At 33.8% G+C, this 20844-nt stretch overlaps 1 protein-coding gene across 1 annotated transcript in view; it reads left to right on the top strand.

Moving 5' to 3' along the window:
- Positions 1-20844, top strand: part of LOC145246050 (atrial natriuretic peptide receptor 1-like) — a 1007513-nt gene that overhangs the window by 876542 nt on the left and 110127 nt on the right. The window lies entirely within an intron of this gene.

Raw genomic sequence — 20844 nt, 5'->3', positions numbered from 1 at the left:
ACGTCTATCATCAACAGTGTGCTAATCTATTTTTCTTTTTTTTTGCATTTGTTTGATTCTATAATATTTCTAAAATATAATATTTTAGTTTAAGTTTTATTAGAAAAACTTGAAATTTAGGGGATTTCTTAAGTCGTGTCTAATAACTATGCATCAAATATGCAAAAGTGTCATATATGAATTTTTATATGGAGTTGAAATTGTAATATGATCCTTTAAACACTTTAAAATATTTTTTATAAAAACCTTGAAATAGAAGAATATTTATTAATTGATTAATAGTTGTCATAAGAGGGTCATCCCAGAAATGACCTCCTCTTTTTACAAGGATGCGAAGGTTCGTCGCAGGTATTACCCCCTCCTAAGAAGAGGGGGTAATGTATTTTCTGTTCATAATGAGTCCATATTCTCAAGGACGACACTCTCCTTTTTTAGGCGATGTAGTATTTGTTATATTACCGTGATAATCATACTCACGGGCATTACATTCTCATTGGTGTACTCATACTAGGAATTGGCTCATTATGTCCGTTCATTCACCGTGACATTATGCTATGCCATCTTCTAAGGGCCGAAATATTAAATCAAGTAATAGTACAGATTCGGCTTCAGACATATAGCAAATCAAGATTTGTAATATATTCGACTGTGATAATGTTCCGTGTGTACTTCCCCTTCGTCAGGTACCAGGTATGTTATTACAGACATCGATGATCATGGCTCTCTTATCCTCTCTGCAGTCGGCCTTTCTGATGAGATCTATCGTCGTGTTTCCAATGGCCCTCTCGAGACTGTCAGTGAACTCCGTTTTCTTTCTTCTGATCTTTTTTTCCAGTGATTTTTCCTAAAAAATTTTCCAAGCCGTTTTCCCTCACAAAATGCCCGAAGAACTTTAACTGTCTGGCGTGAGTGGTATCGAGTAGTAATATGCTATACTCTGCCTTAGGCATAACTTCTTCATTCGTATTTCTTTTTGCTTCGTATTCCTTCATTCGTATAATCCTCTTTAAAAGCTATATCTCTGCTGCTTTCAACACTTTTCGGCTGCCTTCGTTACTGTGCAACTTTCTCAACCGTAAAGAAAAATTGACCATATATACGTCTTCAAAATTCTTATTTTTGTGTTCCATTTTATGTTATTGTTTTGTAAGATGCACTCAATGCTATGGAAAGCGGATTTTGCCATTGCGATTCTTTTCTTGATTTCCGCAATCTGGTAAGCACCTGTACATGACATACAAAATCAGAGATGATTCGTTCTTTTCATAAATAAATGCATATACGTTGAAGCATTTTCAGCAATGTTATATTAGCTTGTTTCAGACTAAAATAGCATTATGCAGACGTTGAGTTGAAGTAGTTTATTGTGACGTCCAGATAAGCATGTGCTCCACTTTAAATTAGCAGAAAAATAAATTGGAATCGATCGAAATTAATAGATTAAAAGAGGCAAACTTTTGATTGAACACCTGGTTTTCATTGTCATAGAAGTTTCTCTTTCTTTTATTATTATTAAATAAGTTTTTACTAATTTTAGGTTCTAATTACTCGCATTCTATCACTACTTGGAAATAATCCATCCATGGTCCACCATGATTATGCAATTCTTAGAGCTATGTACTTGGATAAGAAAGCTATTAAACCTGATATAGTGATGTCGCACAAAGAGAAAGAAGCAACCATTAGTAGAAATTAGTATACCTAATGATGTGTTATGGCTTGCAATAAGCCACCAAGAAAATAGAACAATGGAATAGAGTTTAAACAATGTATTACTGGAACAACGTAAAAAGGTTACAACTGAAAAGAGTAGTAAACGTCACCGAGCAGGCGAGGGTCGCTCTGGTGTTTAATCCACACCCGAGATCAAAAGTTCTATTGTTTATATAATGGATAGAACAGTCCATTTGGATGGGTGATTCCCCCACAACACCTCCTCTCAAGCTATTTCCGCGGTTGTGAAAATCAGTATTTCTTCCTTTCGGGGCAGACCAGAAAGGGGTCTGTGCGCTACTTCTTTCTGCCGGAGCGTCTCGGTTCTGACATCCCTTTTGGAGGGTCTATGTTAAAACAGTCATACACAGTTTCAATTGCCTCACTACCGTCATGCGGTGGTTCTTCTTGATCCTTGTAGAAGCGTTTCCTGATTTGGTTCAGGTGCCTCTTATGTTAGAATATTGGGCCCTGAATGATCAATGTAACATGGCCGATTCTTTGTAAGATCGTGTCCTGTTCCCAAAAAGAAACGTTATTTCTAAAATGTCTAAAATACACGTTATCTCCATTGTTAAACCGTTTCGTTGGCATTGTAGAGGTTCTGTTGCGTACAATGTGCTTGGGTAGCAGTTTATCGAATACGGATTTTATTTTCCGTCCAAACATGATTTCTGCTGGGGATCCCGCATTTGGTTTGTTCGGATTTCTCGTGATTCTGTAGACCTGCAGAAATTGCTGAAGGGACTTTTCTGTCGGTGTACCGGACGCCTTTTTTAATGCCCTTTTAAGCGTATCGACGAAGCGTTCGGCCTGGCCGTTGCTTCTGGCGTGGTACTGGGGTGTCGTATTCTCTTAACTCTGTCAAGGTGAACTGTGTAGCGTTGCCGCTAACCAGACAGTCTACAACCCCAAACCGAGCAAACAATTCCAATAAAAAAAATTGTCGTTGTTGCCGTGGTCGGCTTTTTGCATCTTAGTACCTCTGGCCATTTAGAGTAAGAGTCAACTACTATCAGGTAGTAAAAATCCTCCACAGGTCCCGCATAATCGATGTGGATCAGGCCAAGGTTTATGTTATCGGTAGTGCGTTTGTAGCCAAAGCACATCCTTTGCATCTGTTCGCCATGTCGGTAATATATTGATCCATAGCTGGCCAATAAACAAAACTTCTCATTAGGCTTTTCATTCTGTTTATTCTTGGATGCCCCATGTGAAAATCTCGGAGAATTCTTTTTTGAAGGGTTTTGAAGATGACAACATTTTCACCGTGTAACAGTATTTCGTCACAACCAGAAAGATTGTCTGAACTGGTGTCACCCAGTGCTAATTTCTGCTTCGTGGTTTGAATGAAATTGTTACTTAGAGATTCTAACTTAATTTCCTGAAGTGTGACCGGCAGTTCGCGGATAATATTGTTTATCATGGTTTTTGCATCACTATTAGTACGTAGTGCCGCGATTACTGAATCTTCAGGAGGTTCCATTTTGGCAGGATTCAGTCTCGATAGACCGTCTGCATGGGCTATTTGTTTTGAGGGAAGAAATTAACTTGTAAAATTATAGTTCAGCAGAATAGTTCCCCATCTTAATAATCGGTTCGCAGTGGATGTTGGAAGTCCTTTTTTGGATAAAAAATGGATATCAACGGCTTATGGTCGGTTTGTAGAAAAAAATGTCTTCTGTACAAGAACCGGTGGAATTTTGAAACTGCAAATATAATTCCTAGGGCCTCTTTCTCGATGTGAGAATAATTCTTTTCCGCTGGCAAGAGAGTCCGTGACGTGAAAGCAATAGGCGGTTTCGAGCCATCCGGCATCCGATGTAGCATGCACACCCCGACGCCATATTGACTAGCGTCGCTAGCTACTATAATGTCCAACTGCGTGTTGAAATGCGCTAGGAATAGTTTTGAAGTCAGGATTCTTTTTATTTCTTGGAATGATGTCTGGCAATCTTCTCTTCACTCCCAAGCCTTATCCTTTTTCAGCAATTCATTAAGTGGTGCGCGCAAGTTGTGCATATTTAGGATGAACCCCTGGTAATAATTTGTCCAACTTAAAAAAACTCTGCAATTGAGTTATGTTTACTGGTGCCGGCATTTCTTTAATGGCAATCGTCCTGTCTGGGTCTGAGCGTCTGCCATCTTTATCGATTATTTGACCCAGGTATTTAATTGTTTGTAAAAAGAACTCGCATTTATCTGTTTTGATCTTAAATCCATAATCTTGTATTCGACTGAATACTTGTCTGATATGTTTTTCATGTTCCTCCCTGCTTTTGCACGCTATGATAATGTCATCAAGATATGCGATTGTGGTGTCCAAGCCGGACAGCATAGTATCAATTACTTGCTGGAATATTGCGGGTGCCACTTTGATAGCAAACGCGAGTCTTTCGTATCTGTACAAATCTTGATGAGTGTTAATACAGAGGAGGTTAGCGCTTTTGTCGTTTACCGGAATCTGTAGGTAAGCGTCGCTTAGGTCGATCTTAGAAAACAACTTGCCGCCATTTAATTTCGTGAACACTTCTTCTGGATTAGGTAATGGATAGTGAAAATCTTCCAAGGAACCGTTGAGTCCGGTCGCGAAGTCGGCGCAAACGCGAATTTCCCCGGACCTTTTCTTTACGTAAACTACCGGATCAGCCCACACTATATTCAATTTTAGCCAGTATACCAATGTTTTCTAATCCGTCTAGTTCCTGATTTATTTTGTTCAAGGAAGTGAACGGGAAATTACGTTTCTTTTAAAGCACCGGTTGTGTGCCAGGTTTCAACTTAAAATCTGCGGCCATTTTGTACATCGCTCCAGGCCAGGAGTAAATACGTTTGTGAATTCTTTTTTAAAACAAGTTATAAGTTCCTCCGTTTCTGGTGGGCGGGTATCTATTTTCTTGCAGAATGTGGATATAGGAAGATCCCAGAGACGAAACTCCCCCATGCTGTCAGAACTGAACAGGTTCTCACTATCTTTTAGCACATACAATCTTAGTTTTTTTGTTTTCCTCCGTAAAGTGACGTTTGTAATTAATTCACCTTCAAAATGAATTTTTGTACCATTAACGGCCGTTGCCGTTCTGGTAGGTTTTAACATAGTCGGCTTTCGTAATATTTTCCACGTTTTGAGATTTATTATTGAAAGATCCGATCCACTGTCTAATTGGAATTTAATAGCCTTACCGAAAATGTTAACCGTTACATATTTGCGTAGATTTTCATCTACGACGTCCTTAGTTCTGGTTTTAATATACGGCTTCTATTCTGAGTTTTCCCACACTGCGAACTTTTATAACCGATCTTATTGCATAAATGGCATCTTTTTGTTAAAAATGATCAGTCCCTTACCCAATGTATTCCACCACATCTGAAACGAGCGCTCGGTGCTTTTAGTTTTTCTGAGTTCCTGTGTTTAGTGTGTGTGCTATTTCGATGGTTTTTTTATAAGTTACTTTTTTTATATTCGCGATGCCTGCTTCGATATATGCTTTTCCCGAGGTTAACCCTTGCGCAAACACAAGCCATTTACAATTGTCGTCTGTTAGTCGAGACAACTTAAAGTCATCACAGTGTTTGTTACCTACAGCTGCGTAGGTGGCAAAATCGTCATTATTGTCTTTTACCACATTCAAACATCTCCAACGCTCCAAAGAGCCGTTTTCGGCGAGAAAAGTTCTGGAACAAATTTACCGTACCGTTGAATGATAAATCTGCTGTTTTCCGAGGCAAGATGTAATCCACGAATTTATCATACTCAGCCATTTCCAATTTTCGTAGTAGAGGTCTGGATTTCTTTTGATCAGACCAGTTGCTGGAGTCAATATGTAAAAAATCTTCGTAACGCCGAAAATACGCTGCGAATAATTTTTCGTCTTCCTCGTATTTAAAATTGTCTATCGCGGTCTATATTGTATTCTGAGAAAATGCTGAATTGCTTTTTGCGTTCGCATTATTCTTAACAATTACTGAAAGTTACTCCTCTGTTCGTAATTGACGTTCGGCTAACTGTTTTTTTTTGAACTTCTAATTGACGTTCGGCTAACTGTTTGGAACTTCTTTTTGCTGTTCCTCGGTTCGTATTTTACATTCCTCTAACTGTTTTTCAATTCCTTTTACTGTTCCTCGAATCGTATTTGACGTTCAGTCCAGTGTTTTTCGAATTGTACTGACGCGATGAGGCATCCATATGCAACTTGGTCAAATGTTCCAACGCTACTTTCAATTCGTCCATTTTGCTTTTTCAGCATTTGCAATGTCAAAACGTTCGCTGAATTTTACAAAACCGTTTTATTCTTTCTTATTTATTCACCCAGATAATAAAACAAACAGAACAAAAAAACAAATATATAAAAAGTTCGTTGTCTATAGAAAAAAAAACAAGTGTATATTTTTCTCCAGAGAAAAAAAATATATAGCCCGATTTTAGCAGCGAAAACCACAAGTGACGAATTCTTTTTCCAAAAGTATAAAAATTTACCTTTCTAAGTCGCGACGAACCTTTTTCTATTTGCAAAAGTATAGCACTATCATTGAAAGTCGTGGCGAATTTTTTTCTTTTCAACTCTTTTTTTCGTAATGATCTGCGTTTTTTTTTTTTTTGTTACCGTGAACCTTTCAGTTGCAAGTGTTATATTAGACACTTTCTTAGGCTTGATAACATTTGAGTCCGACGTCGTTAGTATTTTTAGAATACTATTTCAACGCGACTATTTTTTTCAATGTTGTTACTGGTTTCGATTTTAGTATGCTCTTTGAATCCAATGTCGTAAGTGTTTAGTTTTTTTAGAACACTGTTTTTAAATGTGAGTACGTTCTCCAAATCCAATGTCGCTAGTGTTATGGCTTACAATAAGCCACAAAGAAAACAGAACAACGGAATAGAGTTTAAACAATGTATTACTGGAACAACAACATAAAAAAGATTACAACTGAAAAGAGTAATAAACGTCACTGAGCAGGCAAGGGTCGCTCTGGTGTTTGATCCACACCTGGGATCAAAAGGTCTATGGTTTATATAATGGATAGAACAGTCCATTTGGAGGATGATTCCCCCATAACATGATGTTAGCACTAAACAGAGTAGGGTGTGAAAAGAAAACACCAAGGTCTTAGGCATGAAAAGAAACTGGAATATTAGAAAGATCTCTATTATTGCAGTAATTATAAAAGAATCTGAATTCCGAAAAAAGAATTTCAAAAGCTACCTGGCAAATATATCCGTTAAAGTAAGTATAGGAGAGATATAAGCAATTGCACTTAGAATGTTTAAAAGATATTTCAGTTAGAATGTATGCGATAGCGGGTGAATGTCTGGCCTTCGACAAGATACCCTATTGTGTAGAATCTGATTGGATACCCCGATCCATAATAATGGTAAGTAAATTGGAAACAAGAGACAATAAAAAATAGAAACTCGTTGAATAACACGTTGATCTGGGATCAGATTATTCTTGTTAGAAAAAAATGTGTTTCCAAAGCAAATTAAATAAGAAAAATATTTAAAACTAACAGTTCAGCCAGACTTTGCTTGTACTGTTCATAACTTCATGTGCATATATGCATATATATATACATATATACATATATATATACACATATATATACATATATACATATATATATACATATATACGTATATATATACGTATTTATATACACATATATACGTATATATACATATATACATATATACGTATATATATATACGTATATATATACACATATATACATATATACGTATATATACATATATACGTATATATATACATATATACGTATATATATACATATATACGTATATATATACATATATACGTATATATATACATATATACGTATATATATACGTATATATATACATATATACGTATATATATACATATATACGTATATATATACGTGTATATATACGTATATATATACATATATACGTATACATATATACGTATATATATACATACATACGTATACATATATACGTATATATATACGTATATATATACATATATACGTATACATATATACGTATATATATACATATATACGTATACATATATACGTATATATATACGTATATATATACATATATACGTATACATATATACGTATATATATACATATATACGTATATATACACATATATACGTATATATAAATATATACGTATATATATAGACATATATACGTATATATAAATATATACGGATATATACATATATACGTATATATACATATATACGTGTATATATACATATATATGTATAATTATACGTATATATGTATATATATACGTATATATGTATATATATATACGTATATATGTATATATATACGTATATATGTATATATATACGTATATATATACATATACGTATATATATACATATACGTATATATATATACATATACGTATATATATACACATATACGTATATATATACACATATACGTATATATATATACACATATACGTATATATATACATATATACGTATATATACATATATACGTATATATATACACATATATACATATATATATACATATATACGTATATATATACATATATACGTATATATATACATATATACGTATATATATACATATATACGTATATATATACATATATACGTATATATACATATATACATATATACGTGTATATATATACTTATATACGTATATATATACATATATACGTATATATATACATATATACGTATATATATACATATATACGTATATATATATACATATATACGTATATATATATATACATATATACGTATATATACATATATATGTATATATATATACATATATACGTATATATACATATATACGTATATATACATATATATGTATATATATATACATATATACGTATATATATACATATATACGCATATATATACATATATACGTATATATATATACATATATACGTATATATATATACATATATACGTATATATATATACATATATACGTATATATATATACATATATACATACATATATACGTATATATATACATATATACGTATATATATACATATATATATATATATATATATATATATATATCGGTCGAAATCGTGTTAATTACTTCTAATTTACGTTTGGAAAATACGTTGAATAATATTACAAGATCATTTATGTTTCACGTGTGAATCGGTGTGATACATAATGTGGCCATCTGTTAAAGAGCAGTTACGTCCTGATACGGTATCCAGCTGGAAATAAATTCGATAGTCCTTACACGATATACACGAGGCAATTAACTTGGTTAGTTCGCGCTGTGGGGACGTTTCTGAAATGGCTGTTATATCCAGGCACGATACAACAGCTCCCGTGTTTTAACAATATGAAACGATAAAACGTTGGGTTTGATATGATGGTTACATCTGTTCTTGCGTAGTTCTCGGGATGAATAGGTATCATTAATTCTCTCATAAAAAATAATTATTTGGGCAAGGATCTTTTGTGCAGGGTTTTTTTATAAAAATAGAATTCTTTTATTTTTACATTTGAAGAAGCTTTTTAGAACATCAGAGTTGGACTGACATACAAATGCCCGCTTAGAATAGCACGTGAATAAAAAATAATAAATCTTCCCTCTTGGTGAAACGAGACGGAAAGAGATAGAAGAAGAAAGGGTGAGAGATAGCTACAACAGACCGCAATGATATTGCCTTATAACTCTTGTGTTGTCAAGTAGATTGTAATTTATTTTGTTACTTTTTGAAAATTTATGAAACATGTAAACAATTTTTTTAATTCTTAAAACTATGTGTGGTTCTTATTTGAGTATCGTAAAAGCTTAGTTTAGCAACGTGTACTCTACCTACTATTTTATCATAAAGAATTCCAACAAAGTGCTATTCATATATATAATAAATATTATATATATTATATAATGTATATATATATTTATATATAATATCAATATACTATATATCTATATATATAATATACTTATATATATATGTAATATATATATTATATATATATATAATATATATTATATATTTATATATATAATATATAATATATATATATATATATTTATATATTCATGGCTGGTATGGCTCTTGTGGACTGCAACGTTGTTTGGCTGTGGAAATAAATATATACTAGCAAAAGTACCCGTCATTAAATGGGTTCAAACACAGCGTACAGAAAATGGACTGTGATTTATGAAAGTATGATAGGTTATGAAAAAGAAGGGTTGTAATGAGATAGCTTCGAATTTGGGGTTATCAAAACCAAAGCAAAATATGATGAAAGTAAAAATAAAATAGATAAACCACATAATTTATTATAGCATACCTGTTCACACTGAAAAACTTATCACAATATTCTGTGGATTTATATTAGAAATCCTTGTTAAACTTTGTGACATATTTCCATTCTATGGAGGTCAGGTGCGAACGAACGCCCCCATAAGTTTATTATACCATATTTGTTCAAATTGAAACATAATTATCAAAGTATACTTACGCAAATAGATATGAAAGGTCTTTATAAAAGTGTGTGCCTATTTCCATTATATGGATGTCAGGCGCGAACGCAGACCCCACAATTTTATCATACCATCCCTATTTAAGTTAAAACATACTTATCAAAGTATTTTTATGTACATCTATATCAAAAACACTTGTAAACGTAATTTTTTTATTTTTAAATTTTTTATTTCCATACTTTGTGGACCAGGCGCGAACGCAGACCTCACAATTTTAATGAACCACTGTTCTGGAAGATCAAAAATACCTATTCCTGTGTCTCAATACATCTTCTATCATTTCTATAATCAATTTTTTTTAAAATTGTCAACCATATGGGAGGATATTCGTGACCAGACACACACACATACACACACAGACATTCAGCTTATATTATAGATATATATTATATATATATATGTATATATAATATATATAAATATATATTTATATATATTATATATTTATAATATATATATATATATATATATATATTATATATATATATATTATATCATGGCTGGTATGGTTCTTGTGGGCTGTAATGTTGTTTGGCTGTGGAAATAGTTATACAATATAATTACGTCAGAGAGCGAGTGGGGTAGATAGATATATTTTTAAAAGAAAAGTCATAGAGCGACCTTGGGGATAATCTTTTTTTATATAATGAAGAATGGTCAAATTGGCATTGTTCATCGAACCGAATAAATCATATTCTTTAATCTAGATTAAATTCGAAGACACTTTCACTGGAACTTGATTAGTTCTGTGTGTTGAACGAAGTGTGAACTCGGTAAACATTGATCGAGAACTGAAGATATAATTCGTTTCTGGTATCTGGTGAGCAAAACAAAAAGGCTATACAGCCCTAAGCCTTATGAGGCATTAAATGGCGATTAGTTCAAAGATGTTATTTCCCTTTTCCAAGATAACTAACTTGTCTAATTATCTTCCTCACTTATTTTGTAAACAGGGCGAATACATATAATTCTCCGAACACAAAAGTTTTACATCACATTTATGATCTCTTACGTATATTAAAATCAAGGTACTATTCCAATTCCAGATTTTAAAATCATAATACCATTTCAATTCCAAATCTTAATATCAAAATATTACTTCAATTTCAAATTTTAAAATCATATCATTTCCATTACAAATCTTAAAATCCAAATATTACTCCCATTTCAAATTTTTAAATCAAAATATTCCAATTCCAAATTTTTAGATTACGAGAACATTCTAATTTTAAATCTTAAAATTATGAGAACATTCCAATTTCAAATTTTAAAATCACAATATCATTCTAATTCAAAATTTTAGAATTACGAGAACATTCTAATTTTAAATCTTAAAATCATGATATCATTCCAATTCCAAAATTTAAAATCATGATATCATTACAATTCCAAATTTTATAATCACAATATCATTTCAATTACAAATTTTAAAATCAAGATATCATTCCAATTACAAATTTTAAAATCAAGATATCATTCCAATTACATATTTTAAAATCAAGATATCATTCTAATTCCAAATTTCAAAATCACGATATCATTCCAATTTCAAATTTTAAAAATCGAGCACCATTCCAATTCCAAATCTTAAAATTATGGAAAATTATTTCAATTTTAAACCTTAAAAACAAGGTGTCATTTCAATTTCAAATATGAAAGTTTAGATATTCAATTCCAAATTATCATATCAAGATATCATTTGAATTTGTATCAAAGTTCATTAAATTTTTGTTTGCTGTAAAATATGTGAAATTGGTGACTAATAAAGAATAAAATTCATAGAGTGTTGCCTCATTCGTATTTGGAGACTAGAAACTATATCACAAATAGCATTCTGAAAAATGTTCATTTTGAAATGAAGGATTGTAGCTATATCATTAACTCTAAAACTACTTTCAAATACTCTCAATGGTATAAAATTTAGAGAATATTTATTTATTGGTTTCTCGTGCCTCATCGAATATACTTGAATTCTTACGAAGGGCTACTATCCACTTTTTCCTTCTTTTCATAAAACTGAATTAAGCTTAATATATGCTTTTCTTTGCGCTTAGCAGCTTTGTTCGAAAATTTATACTGATAGGGGTTTTTTTATGGCCGAATTATATGCATACAGATATATAAGCATTTAGACAAATAACTTTGTATCAATCCTGGTAAAATTTAATTTCTGTAACGGTACTTTGGTGGTATTCCAGGTGGTGTCGTTTAGTTTCTGTAGATATTTCTAACTCCTCGCGTTCGCCGCCTACCATTTTAAGTGTATCTCACACTAGGAAAGCGCACGGTTATTAATCTGTTATTGGTTTTCTGACAAAAAGCGTGATCGATGATACCCTGCATTGCATGGCTGCATCTTTAACAAAACAAGAGTTTCAAAAAAAATATAGCAAATTCCAATTTACTATAAATATTTATCACTGCAGGAAAAAAAAGGAAACAAAGATCCATCAATACAACGGTATTAAATTCTAATAGTTTCAGTTGTCCAAAACACTTTCCTTGTTAAATACATACTCTGTCTTTGTTTCAGTTTTGACATTGTGCGTTAAGAAAGAATTGAGCGGACATGATAATATCAACTGGCACCGTGTGCGTGTGTGCGTGTGTAAACTATGTGCGAAAGGGTTCGTTTAGTGATATGTATGTGTGCTTCACTGGGCCTTGTGTTTAGAAGTTCATGATAGTTCACGATTAACAGTGTGCTGATTGCGGGATTGTTCTTGACCTCCCAAAAGAGCTAGGCTTGATTGTGACGTATGTACGTCTCTTTTCTAAGGAAGAAAAAGAAAGAAAACAGGCGTTTCGTTCATAAATCCTCATTCTTAATATTTTTTTTAATAATAAGTGTAAAAATATCCTCGGTTGCGAAGAGTGTGTCTGTATAAATTGACTTGAACCTCCTTTATTCATAAAAGAGTATCTACTGTCTAGGTCTTACATTCTCTACTAAGCCCCATCACGGCGGTGTGGCGTTCATCTGTTTCGATGAACTTACTGTATTTATATCCGCTTGAGAAAAATGTCTTCTACCCATGTTTCTCGCAGCAAAATTCTTTGACTTCATTGTAGAAATAGTTAGGTTTTCTATTCTAATACCTTCTATTCTCGGATCGCTTGCTTTTGGAATTCCGTCCATGCTCCTTGGTTTGCTGCCTGTACTAATGATGATACCTTATATTTAAATATAATATGAGACAAAATCTTACTGGCCAACTTCCCACCCAGGTTGTTCCCTAATAATCTGGACCCTATCATAGTAACCCCGAATGTTTCAGTAGTGTTATATCTTCTATTTAACGGACCTTGTGTTTAACTTTTCCTCGTAGGGTGGCAAGATCGCTACTCCCAGCTAAACAGTGCTCCCTTAGTAAAAACTTCTTTATCCAATCGGGTAAACAAATTGACACCTCGAAAGCAATACTCCTTCTACATTACCATTCTCTGTCAGCACTTTCAGCGCCATCCCTCAAACTACGCCTCTTTCCTGAAAGTATGGATGTATTACGTATCACCTGTGACTGCAAAAACAAAAATAATACGGCGGAATCACGCTGACACGCCGATTCTCGCCAGATCACCGAAGTTAAGCAACATTGAACCTAGCCAGTACCATTTGGGAAGGCGAGGCGTTTGTATGTACCGCTAGGTAAAATGCCAGGTCGAAAAACTGGCGCGGTTTATCCTTCTCTCGAAGGTAGATGGGAGTCTCTCTTCAGACGTGGTAGGCACTCCATCTAGTGATGGTGTCACGATAAAAAATACTCTTGATAGCCCTGGCGAAGCATCAAGTAGTTAGTTACCGACAAGATTTGAATTACACTACAAACTCGTGTAGTAAGTTTAATCTCGGCTATGGCCGCTCTGAATGGATGGATGTGACTGCATCTATAATATAAACTTCAAACGTCTATTAGAGTGTATGTTTGTATGTCTCGCTAAAACTTTCGATATACGCCAACAACACTGGAAAATTGGTATCGTTTGAAAGCCGACAAATATCCAAAAATTGGTCAAAAACATTAATTCCTTCACCGTACACTTGTCCATTTTTTACAAGGAGGGGTCATTTTTGTTCGTCGACATTTTCACAAAGTCATGCTACGGCTTGTAATGACTAAGCTTAGTTTGAACGGCGGTGACGTTGTATGTCACGGTGGGCGCAGCGACTATACCATCCGCTTTTTTTTCACTTCCTATTCCTCATTGCATTACAGGTTCGAGCCTGCCTTCCGACTATGTTTTTTTTTTGCGCTCGCACGGGTACTCGCTGCTATTTACATTTTTTTAGGTGGTTGGTTGATTTTTTTGTTTGCTTATTTGTTTGTTTAAAATATTTTTAGGGCTCCGTTGCTTATCATAAAATCTCCTTACCATAAAACTCTCCAAACCCGGGCTACGCCGGGTACCCCGCTAGTCATTCACAGAGAAATGCCGACAGATTTATTAAATACTGTTGTTCCTATCGTGAATAACTCGAGAACTTAAGAAATTCCTTTTCCACATGTACCTTTCAGTTTAATACCTTTCCCAAGTATTATAAAGGAAAGAAAGTTAGATTCCAGGTAGATTTTAGAATCGACCTTATGTCTAACTTTAATACCTTTATAATACTTGGAAAAAGTATTAAATTTTTTTCCCTTCTTGTTTTATAATTTCTAAGCAGACATAGCGACGGGTTAACGAAAACCAAGGAAATGTGCTAATGATTTGTGTTTCTCGCTTTCTGCGCCGAGTGTTGCCATCTGCGTCAAGGATTTCCAAATTCCACGTTGCCTCCCGCCTAGATGATTTATAGCAACATGAATTCTCACCCTGAAACTGAGTGGATATTTCCGGTGTGGCCTCACAGGAAAATGCAGCATCAATTACAGCATCTGGATTTATTTACCGTGTGCCATTTTTAGATGCATTGCTTGTTTTGACGTCAAAATAATCATTTTCACACTACATTGACCGACAAAAAGTATGTGCATCATTCTAACAATAATCATAACGTCGAAAATATTGATAATTCGAAGATGACCAAGAGTGAGGAAAGCTGCGAAGAAGCGAAATTCCCTTCGCGACAAATAATCTAGTCATTTTTATTTTCACTTAAGTAACAAATTCACAAACTTGGCGTAGAACTCTTCTAGTAATGATGAAGGGTTAATACTAACAAAATGCTTTCTCTATTTTATATGCATTTTTTGAAGTAAGCAGCGTTTACCTCCGGTGTTGGGAGAATAATTTTAGTTGCCAACTGTTGCACTCCACATTTTATTATTACTAATACTAATACTACTTCTACTCGTGCAATACGAACTCGACGATCCTATTGTTGGCATTGGTTTTCACAATATTTTTGTAGTCAGAATTATTTTTAGAAAGATATCGAGTAATTACGGGAGGGACCACGGAAGGTTGCCAACATCCTAAGTGAAATTAATTTTTGTGGATTCGAACTTGGAGTATCCATGTCGTCAATTCCTGTCGTTAACCACTTGACCACCGTCATCTGAAAATTACTACTAATAATACTGCTACTGCTATAATACTACTACTACTACTAATAATAATAATAATTTCTATATAGACATAGCAAAAGGTTAACGAATTCAAAGGACCGCGATATTGATTTTGTTTCTTACTATTTAATGTTACCATCTGCGTCAATAATTTCCAAATCTGACATTGCTTCCCGCCTAGATGATTTATAGCGACATAATAATAATAATAATAATAATAATATCGCGCTCAATGCACTATTGAAGATACTGCTTTTTTTTATTACATTTTCACCCCAAACAAGACACATTGCGACTTTGGTGTAGGGGGCTACTATCAGGAGAAACATCTACTGGGGTACTATGTAGGGATTAGGGCAGCGAGATGTTGGTTCACGTTGCACTTGAACTTATGCATGTCAGTACAGTTGGGGAAGCAGTGACCTGGAATGGAATTCCAAAGTCTAGCAGTTCTGGGGATGAAACTGCTGGAGTAGAAAGATCTTTTACATCTAGGGATCTCTACAGTGTGGGGGTGGGATTTTGCAGCTTGTCGGGTCTGTTGAGGGTGTTTACATCGTGGGGGCACAAGTGATTGCAGTTATTCAGAGCATTCACCATTATAATACTTGTAGAACAGGCAGAGGGATGCAACGTTTCGACGATGGGACAGAGGCTGAAGCTTGGATGCCAGTTCAGGGCCTATCAGATTTGCGACTCTCTTTTGAACCCTGTCAAGGAGCGAGAGACTAGTAGCCGATACACCAGCCCAAATATGACAGCAATACTCCATACATGGGCGAATAGTGGCCTTATAGAGGTACAGGATACTTTCGGGTGTTAGAAGTTTTCTAGCACGGTAGAGAGAGCCCACCTTCCTCGCAGCGGCCCTGGCAATGCCCTCGATGTAATTGTTCCAACTCATGTTTCCTGTGAACGTTAGGCCAAGGAGCTTGAGAGACGTACTCTCAGATAAAGAGTCGTTGGCCATTGCTATAGGTGGTAGAGAAGGTTTCTTGTAATTATTGAATGAAACCATTTTTGTCTTGGCGGCATTGAACGTGACCATCCATTTTTGTCCCCATTCCACTACTGATTGGAGGTCATCCTCTAGTGTTTCTGCCATTACATTAGATATATGTTCATTTGTTTTCCTGTCGTGCCTGCTATAGAGTGTGGTGTCATCAGCATATATACCCATCTCAGAGGCAATTTTATCGGGGAGGTCATTTATGAATATCAGGAACAGCAGAGGTCCAAGGATAGATCCCTGGGGCACTCCCGCATTTATATCATATTGTTTAGATGTACGACCATCGAGGACAACCTGGATTTTTCTCTTATCTAAGAAGGATTTAATTAACTTTTTTTTAGGCATAATCTACTCTCATTGAAATAGATTAATTTAAATATGAAGTCGACCGCTTGACATATAAACACCCGAATTATTAACTATGTGTCTAAAAATGAGTCGTAGGCGATAAAAGAACAGACGCACGGACTTTCTTTACTGGTAAATATCTCAGACAAGAAATTGTCTTGATTTCAGATTTCGTATTGCTTCTATATTTCTTTTCAGCCTAATTGCCCAGTTTTTAATTTAATTCATGCCTGGCCAAGTAACTGTTATAAAATCTAAATGTGACGAAGTTCAGGATCTATTCAAAATATATAAGCAGAATATTGGTTTTCTTTCCTTTCCTTTCCTTCTCCTTAAAATAGAAGAGAAAGCTCTCACTAAACGACCACAAATGTAAAGTGTGCCCCCTCCCCTACTCCAATGACCTGGGATAGAAAGGGTAGAATTCCTTAGCGTCATTTGCATGGTGGTCGAAGAGAGCCACACACCGAAGATGTAATTTTAGCTAAGTACATTTTTTGTTTTTTCTTTGCACACTTTATTTTATTTTATATTTTATTTTATCCTCTTTTTTTTCAAACCAAACAAATCTAACCCTTTTTCCGTTTGTGCTCATATCATTCTATGTAATTTTATCTTATTTATCACACATCTTGACCATTCTTGATTCACTTATTTTAAAACAATTTCCTGACAAATGTTTCTTTTTTACCATGTCACATCGACGTAGTAATGGGGAGGGGGTATCCCTATTTAGCTTATTTAGATGACAGAAGAACTTTATTTAAGTACAATACTTAATAGTAACAGCCATGGTAAGGTGCAAAAAAAAATGCCGCCCAATTTAACTTTCACTATTCGTAACCTAAATATGCAGTATCTTAGCTGTGATACTAGGGCTATTCCTCCTGAGTGGAGGCTATGCTCTGTGCGTGACCTTAATGTCTGCCTATAAATACAAAATACGAATTTCTGATCCGCCATGAACTAGTTCTTGTAACTGGAACAAACACCTAACTGCTAGCTACGAAATCCCAATATACATTTTACCTCCAAGACCTCTGGCCAACCTGTATGCGCAAAAAAAAACCTTACCTGACACTCTAAATCCTAATGTAGATCTGTTTCTTGTAAATTAATAACCCCTGTCCCTTGAAGGCTAACAATCTGCTCCTTCCCACCAAACCGCCACTTAACTCCTACATTTCACACCGTTTTGTACTGGAATCTTTAACTTCCAGCCCCTAACCCTCACATGCTAACTGCTTAGTCATCACTAAACATCTATACAATTCTACCCTTTAGACATGCATTGGAGTTCATTCCTATTCCAGTTGGTATTTAACAGCCAAAGTATGTACTCGGAAGCAAAGCACACCGCACTGCATTACACAACTATGTCTCCTCTTAGATAGCTTTGCAACGCTAATACGAAACTGAACCAATGCTCCTTGCTATGCTAAATGTCCATAACTCTTACTTGAAAGCTGAAAACATCTTCTCTCAATAATAGAAACTCACTTTGTACCTTCAACTTTATTCGCACCTACTAAAACCAGCGCATATATCTATTTACCAAATTACACATGACTCAAAACTTACTGTTTTACCCGTACTATATTGCACTCGCATCTCATGCCCTGCTGTCATCTTAAATATAGTTTGGGCACAACTCGTAGTTCAATTCTTAACACCTGCTCACACTTTAATGTTATACTAGACCCAAGCTCACATGAATAAAAAATAAATAAATAAATAAATAATAATAAAAAATATATATATATATATATAAAAGAGAAAGCCTCAAACCACATTATCTCCTCCTAACAAGCCTCCTTACAATCATAGTTGCTTACACTGCATGAGCTCTACTCAACCCTTTATCAAGTAACAATGAAATAACAATGTCCCTAATTCCCTTTGATTGGTCGCGGCCAAATAAAAATCTTCGATCGTAACCCAGATTTCGTCAGTTGTATTAAATTTGGGTGTTCGTTATAAAATCTAAAGAACGCTAGTTTGTTCTAGGAGTATTTTTTTAACAGAAAACTGAAAAATCTGGTCAATGAATTTTTTGTCAAAGTAAAAGATAATAATGCACAGATGCATCACGGGAAAAGTATAATTATAAACTTGGCAAGATTCGCAGTATTTTCCAAACGCACGATAGCAATGTTCGTTATGAAACTAAAAATACTTATGTCAACTTAAAAGCAATTCAGCGAAACAACGCACTAGACTGTAAAAAAAGAAGCAATGTCAAAGTAAGATATGTGTGTAAAACAAGAGAAATACAATTAATTTATTTATATTTTTACCCTCAAAAGATAAGCATATGAAATAAGGAAGCCATTTCTTAAGTTTGATTATGTAGTCTCGTTCTAAAACGCATATATATATATATATATATATATATATATATACAGGGTGACCCAAAAACAACGGGTCCCACCTCTAATTAGGCCCCGTTTCTTAGTGTTTTGTCCGAATGGAATGAAACTTTGGTCATAACAAGTTTATAATATTCAAAACATCACATCAAAACACTAGGGTCTTTGGCCTTTTTTTTCTCCGTTCTACAGCATATGTTCTAGATGGCCTCCATTTAGCTTTTGTTTTTTTGCGGGGTCATCCTGTATATATATATATATATATATATAATATGTATTCGTAAAAAAATATGTTTTGTTAATTCTAACAAAGCGAAAGATAATAATAGGAAATTTTCGGTGAATCAGGAAGAAGTTGTTGTACACAAAATAAACGTAAAATAATGTCAATTGTAATTTATGCACGTCTTTAAATAAACGTGTAAAAAGTATTTGTTGCAAAGAAGATACAAAGAAAGTGTTTTCAAAAAGTTATTTTTTCTATTTCAGTAAAAGTATTAGTTACGCATTAGTATGTTAAAAGGTATGCAGTCTAACCTCTTGCCTATGAAAGTTTTTAATATATATATATATATATATATATATATATATATATATATATATATATATGGGCTTGTGAAAAGTTATTGAAAGTCAAATCCCGACAAGTTTCGGGGCAAAACCTTTCAATTTATTCTTTGTCGCAGGTTTTGTGAATATATCAGTGATATTTTTTCTGGTGCTATGTAATTTACAATAATGGATTTCTTTTTTATTTCATTTCTTATGAAGTGACGTTTAATGCTTAAATCTTTGGTGAACTATTGTGTTCTGCGCTAAGACTCTGTTGACTTGATTATGACAATTACTTAGGGGGTTTTAATTAATAAGAGAGATACAATTTGTTGCTTTCTATATTTCCAGGAAATAATGGGTCTACGTTTTGATAGTCTGAAAGAATATCCAGATATACACTTTCGATCTTCATCGCTTCCTCAATTTGAAGATGAAAACTCTTCTAATCGTAGAGGACTTATGAATTTTCTAAATACTAAATGCTGTTCCTAAGTTCATATTCAATAACAGAGGGCTTGTTTATCTCTGTTTAAATCTTTCATTTTCGGTCTTGATAATTTTTATTACTCCTAGCAGTCATTAAATAGATAAGACTGCTTATTATTTCATCGTCATTAAGTAAAGAAGACTTCTTATTCCATCGTCATTAAGTAGATAAGACTTATTATTTCATCATCATTAAGTAGATAAGACTTATTATTTCATCGTCATTAAGTAGATAAGATTTATTATCATTTCATCGTCAAGAAGTAGATAAGACTTATTTCATCGTCATTAAGTATATAAGCCTTCTTATTTCATCGTTATTAAGTA

The sequence above is a fragment of the Euprymna scolopes genome, chromosome 23 (genome assembly GCF_053919585.1).
Source record: "Euprymna scolopes isolate OS-2025 chromosome 23, ASM5391958v1, whole genome shotgun sequence".
Lineage (NCBI taxonomy): Eukaryota > Metazoa > Mollusca > Cephalopoda > Sepiida > Sepiolidae > Euprymna > Euprymna scolopes.
This window is presented reverse-complemented; position numbering and strand designations above follow the sequence as displayed.